This window comes from Capricornis sumatraensis, chromosome 20, assembly GCF_032405125.1.
Source record: "Capricornis sumatraensis isolate serow.1 chromosome 20, serow.2, whole genome shotgun sequence".
Classification (NCBI taxonomy): Eukaryota; Metazoa; Chordata; class Mammalia; order Artiodactyla; family Bovidae; genus Capricornis; species Capricornis sumatraensis.
The window spans coordinates 44,617,755-44,623,961 of NC_091088.1; positions in this window are offsets into that span (position 1 = coordinate 44,617,755).

Sequence of the window (6,207 nt, forward strand, 5' to 3'; positions counted from 1 at the left end):
AACAAAAAACAAATACATGATTCCACTTGTATAGAATGTCTAGAAAAGGGAAAATCATCAAGGCAGAAAGTAGAATAGAGGTCACCGGGGTGCGGAGGAGGGGTGTGTGCAGCAGGGGAAGGAAAGGGAAGATATTGCTTAATGGGTACAGAGTTTCTGCTTGGAATGATGAAAAAGTTTTGGAAACGGTGGTTGCACAACATTGCAAATACAATGAATGCCACTGAGTTGTATACTTCAAAACTGTTAAAATCAGAAATTTCATATTATATATATTTTATTATAATAACAAATTCAAAAAAAGTTAATGAACTTTTTCTTGGTCAGTTAAAAAAAAAAAAAACAAGCAATACCAAACAATATAATGTAGAGGCATAGATAGCAAGAAAACAAAAACTTTATTTTTAAAAATTTTAATAGAACAGAAAACACAAAATTAAAATATTACCTCTCATAGGGAGGCAGAAGGAAGGCATGAGAGGTTTGTTCAGTTCAGTTCAGTTGCTCAGTTGTGTCCGACTCTTTGTGACCCCATGAATCGCAACATACCAGGCCTCCCTGTCCATCACCAACTCCCGGAGTTCACTCAGACTCATGTCCATTGAGTCAGTGATGCCATCCAGCCATCTCATCCTCTGTCATCCCCTTCTAGGTAAATATAAATACAAATACATTCTTGTTAATGATCCAGCTTTTGGAGGGGGTAATGGGCTCATGAAAGTACATTTTATTGTGCTTTATTTTAAAAGACGTATCACATATATATATATCTCACATACAGTATTTATGCTTAGTCACTCAGTCATGTCTGACTCTTTGCAGCCCCATGGACTGTAGCCCGCCAGGCTTCTCTGTCCGTGGGGGTTCTGCAGGCAAGAATACTGGAGTGGGTTGCCATTCCCTTCTCCAGGAGATCTTCCCAACCCAGGGATTAAACCCAGGTCTCCTGTATTGCAGGCATCTGGATTCTTTACCCTCTGAGCCACCAGGGAATCAAATAACATTTAAAAATACGAAGGTAGAGGAGTCACCTGATAGACTTAAGAAGCAAAGCCCAGCCCCTCCTCCCAGAGGAGTGATTCAGCAGGTCTGAGCAGGGTCTGTGAATCTGCATTCTACATGGCCATAACTTCTCCTGGCCTGCACAACCACTCAGTTCCGTGGTCCCGTGAAATGAAGCAAAGGCTTTCTCTTTGGGCTGCAGCTGCCCCTTGTAAGGGATCTAAAATGAAATATTTCTCACCACCACTATCGAATAAATATTCAGGTGCACAAAAATTTGCACTTCTCTTCCAAACAAAACCTGAACTCTGTTACACCAACCCCAGCTCTGGGGCAACAAGGGAAATTTACAGCCTCCCTGCCCTGGGCATTTTTTATTAGCTTTAACAACAAACTGCATGATAGTAAAACTGCTTTGAACATTCTTGCACATGTCTTTCAGTGGATGCATTATTTCTCTTGGGTAAATACTTTATTGTGTCAACGGTGGGAATATATTTAGCTTTGATATTAATAGATACTACCTAACAGTTCTCCAGTATACACTCCCAACAGCAATATGACAAAGCTCCTATTGATCCATATCCTTGCCAATGCACTACAATTTTAGCCATTCTGGTGCAGTGAAATATAATAATGGCTTTAATTTGCATTTCCTGGACATCAAATGTTATGTACTCTTTTTTGTATTCTTGCTGGTCCTTTTAGATATCCTCTCTATGAAATGCTTTGTTGATTTGATTTAGGAGTTTTTTTTCCTAAGATATTTTGAACACTAATCTTCTGTTAGGTAAATTCTAAGACATGTCTTTTCACACTCTTCATTGTGTATTTTGATGAACAGAAGTACAGTAGTTCTGAATTTTAATAAGTCCTAATTTATCAGTTTTTTGAATTTTCTGGTGAGTGTTTTTTTGCGTCCTGATTAAGAAATCTTCACCTATAAAATTATGACAACATTTTCTCTTTTTAAAAAATCTTTTTATTTTGTATTGTGGTATAGCCAGTTAACAAAAAATGTTGTGATAGTTTCAGGTGAACAGCCAAGGGACTCAGCCACACATATACATGTTTCCATTCTCCCCCAAACTCCCTCCCATCCAGGCTGCCACATAACACTGAGCTGAGTTCCTTGTGCTCTATGGTAGGTCCTTGTTGGTTATCCATCTTAAATACAGCAGTCTGTACATGTCCATCCCAAACTCCCTAACTATCCCTTTCCCCCATCCTTCCCTCTGAGACAACCATAAGCTCTATAACAACATTCTCTTAAATTATATTCTAGAAGTCTGTGATCTGTATGGAATTAATGTTGGTGTATGACGTGAGATGAATGTTCAGGTTTATCTTTCCATATAGATAAGCAATTGCTCCCATAGCATTTTCTTTAATGATCACCCTTTGCCCCTAAATTGCAGAGGTGTCTTTTTTAGAAGTTAGATGACCAAATATGTGTTGATCTCTTTCTGTATTCTTTATTCAGTTCCATGAATCTATTTGTTTAATCTTGGGCCAAAGTCACAGTCTTACTAAGGAACAGTTAATAGGAAATCTTGCTGTCTGGTATTTTGTTGCTTAGTTGCCAAGTCGTATCTGACTCTTTTATGATTCCATGGACTGTAGCCCACCAGGCTCCTCTGTCCATGGGATTTTGCAGGTAAGAATACTGGAGTGGGCAGCCACTCCGCACTCCAGGGGATCTTCCTGACCCAGGGACTGAAACCCAGTCTCCTCAATTGCACTCAGATTCTTTACCGTCTGAGCCACCAAGCCCATCTGGTATTTTCAGTTCAGTTCGGTTCAGTTCAGTCGCTCAGTCGTGTCCGACTCTTTGCGACCCCATGAATCACAGCACGCCAAGCCTCCCTGTCCATCACCAACTCCTGGAGTTCATCCAAACGCATGTGCATCAAGTCGGTGATGCCATCCAGCCATCTCACCCTCTGTCGTCCCCTTCTTCTCCTGCCCTCAATCCCTCCCAGCATCAGAGTCTTTTGCAATGAGTCAACTCTTCGCATGAGGTGGCCAAAGTATTGGAGTTTCAGCCTCAGCATCATTCCTTCCAATGAACACCCAGGACTGATCTCCTTTAGGATGGACTGGTTGGATCTGCTTGCAGTCCAAGGGACTCTCAAGAGTCTTCTCCAACACCACAGTTCAAAAGCGGTCTTCAAAATTCTTCGCCACTCAGCTTTCTTCACAGTCCAACTTTCACATCCATACATGACCACTGGAAAAACCATAGCCTTGACTAAGACGGACCTTTGTTGGCAAAGTAATGTCTGCTTTTGAATATGCTATCTAGGTTGGTCATAACTTTCCTTCCAAGGAGTAAGCATCTTTTAATTTCATGGCTGCAGTCACCATCTGCAGTGATTTTGGAGCCCAAAAAAGTAAAGTTTGACACTGCTTCCTCATCTATTTGCCGTGAAGTGATGGGACCAGATGCCATGATCTTAGTTTTCTGAATGTTGAGCTTTAAGCCAACTTTTTCACTCTCCTCTTTCACTTTCATCAAGAGGCTTTTTAGTTCCTCTTCACTTCCTGCCATAAGGGTGGTGTTATCTGCATATCTGAGGTGATTGATATTTCTCCCAGCATTCTTGATTCCAGCTTGTGCTTCTTCCAGCCCAGCGTTTCCCATGATGTACTCTGCATATAAGTTAAATAAGCAGGGTGACAATATACAGCCTTGACATACTCCCTTTCCTATTTGGAACCAGTCTGTTGTTCCATGCCCAGTTCTGTCGCTTCCTGACCTGCATATAGGTTTCTCAAGAGGCAGGTCAAGTGGTCTGGTATTCCCATCTCTTTCAGAATTTTCCACAGTTTATTGTGATCCACACAGTCAAGGGTTTTGACATAGTCAATAAAGCAGAAATAAATGTTTTTCTGGAACTCTTTTGCTTTTTCCATGATCCAGCAGATGTTGGCAATTTGATCTCTGGTTACTCTGCCTTTTCTAAAACCAGCTTGACCATCTGGAATTTCACGGTTCATTCTCCTCCTTAGATGACCAAATATGTGTTGGTCTCTTTCTGTATTCTTTATTCAGTTCCATGAACCTGTTTGTTTAATCTTGGGCCAAAGTCACAGTCTTACTAAGGAACAGTTAATAGGAAATTTTGCTATCTGGTATTTTGTTGTTAGTTAGTTGCCAGGTCATGTCTGACTCTTTTATGATCCCGTGGACTGTAGCCCGCCAGGCTCCTCTGTCCATGGGATTTTGCAGGTAAGAATACTGAAGTGGGTAGCCATTCCGCTCTCCTGGGTCGATCACCTGACCCAGGGATCGAACCCCAGTCTCCTCAATTGCGCTCAGATTCTTTACTGTCTGAGCCACCAGGGAAGCCCACCTGGTATTTTAGGTATTCCAAATTTATTCTTCTTCCTCAAGATTGTTCTGACTGACTACTCTAGGTCCTTTGCATTTTATATCAATTTTAGTTTTTATTGGAGTACAGTTGACGTACAATGTTGTGTTAGTTTCTGCTGTACAGCAAAGTGAATCAGTTATACATGTACATATATCCACTCTTTTTTAGGTTCTATTCCTATATAGATCATCACAGAGTATTGAGTAGAGTTCCCTGTGCTAGTCAGTAGGTCCTTATCAGTTATCTATTTTATATATAGTAGTGTGTATATGTGGAGAAGGCAATGGAACCCCACTCCAGGACTCTTGCCCGGAAAATCCCAGGGACGGAGGAGCCTGGTGGGCTGCCATCTATGGGGTTGCACAGAGTCGGACACGACTGAAGCGACTTAGCAGCAGCAGTGTGTATATGTCAGTCCTAATCTTCCAATTTATCCCTCCCTTCCCCCTTGGTAACCTTAGGTTTGTTTTCTACATCTGTGACTCTATTTCTGTCTTATAAATAGGTTCATTTGTACCATTTTTTAGATTCCCCATATAAGTGATACCATGTGATATTTGTGTTTCTCTGACTGACTTCACTCAGCGCAACAATCTCTAGATCCACGTGTGTTACTGCAACAGTAGTATTTCATTCTTTTTACGGCTGAGTGATATTCCATTGTATATACATACGCCATGCCTCCTTATCCTTTCCTCTGTCGATGGCCCTTTAGCGTGTGTCCATATCCTAGTTACTGTAAATAGTGCAGCAATGAACATTGAGGCACATGAGTTTTTTCAAATTATGATTTTCTCTGGACATAGGCCCAGGAGTGGGATTACTGGATCCTATGGTACCTCTATTTTTAGTGGGCTTTTTTTTCATTTTATTTTTTTAATATAAATTTATTTATTTTAATTGTAAAGTATTTTTAGTGTTTTAAGAAACCTCTATACTGTTCTCCATAGTGGCTATACCAATTTACTTTCCCACCAACAGTGTAAGAGGCTTCCTTTTTCTCCACACCCTCTCCAGCATTTAGTTTGTAGATTTTTTGGTGATGGCCATTCTGGTGGGTGTGAGATGATACCTCATTGTAGTTTTGATTTGCAGTTCTCTAATAATTAGTCATGTTGAACATCTTTTCATGTACCTCTTGGCCATCTGTGTATCTTCTTTGGAAAAATGTCTATTTAGATCATCTGTCCATTTTTTGATTGGGTTGTTTGGTTTTTTGATAATGAACTGAATGTGCTGTTTCTGTATTTTAGAGGTTAATTCCTTGTTAGTCACTTTGTTTGCAAATATTTTCTCCCATTTTGTGAGTTGTCTTTTCATTTTGCTGTGCAAAAGGTTTTAAGTTTAATTAGGTCTCACTTGTTTATTTTGCTTTTATTTTCATTACTCTTAAGAAGTGGATCAAAAAAAAATCTCACTATGATTTCCTGCACCTCTTTCACTAGATTTATCCCCAAGTATTTGATTATTATGCTATCATAACTGATATTTTCATTTAATGTGCTGTTTATTACTAATATAGAAAAACAATTTTCAAGTATTGACCTTGTATCCACCAACTTTGGTAAATGCACTAATTAAATCTAATGTTTTGATTAATGTTCTACATTTTTCAGTACACAGTCATGCTATTTGCCAAAAATGGCCCTTTTACCTCTTCTTTTCTAATCTTTAACGTTTAAACCTTATTTCTTTTTCTCACTTTATTGCACTAAATAGGATTTTCATTACAGTGTTACCTAGAAGTGGCAAGTGGACATCCTAGTCTTGTTCCCAAGCCCAAGGAGGCAAAAAGCATTCAAAAATTCACTCTTAAGTTAGTTGTAGA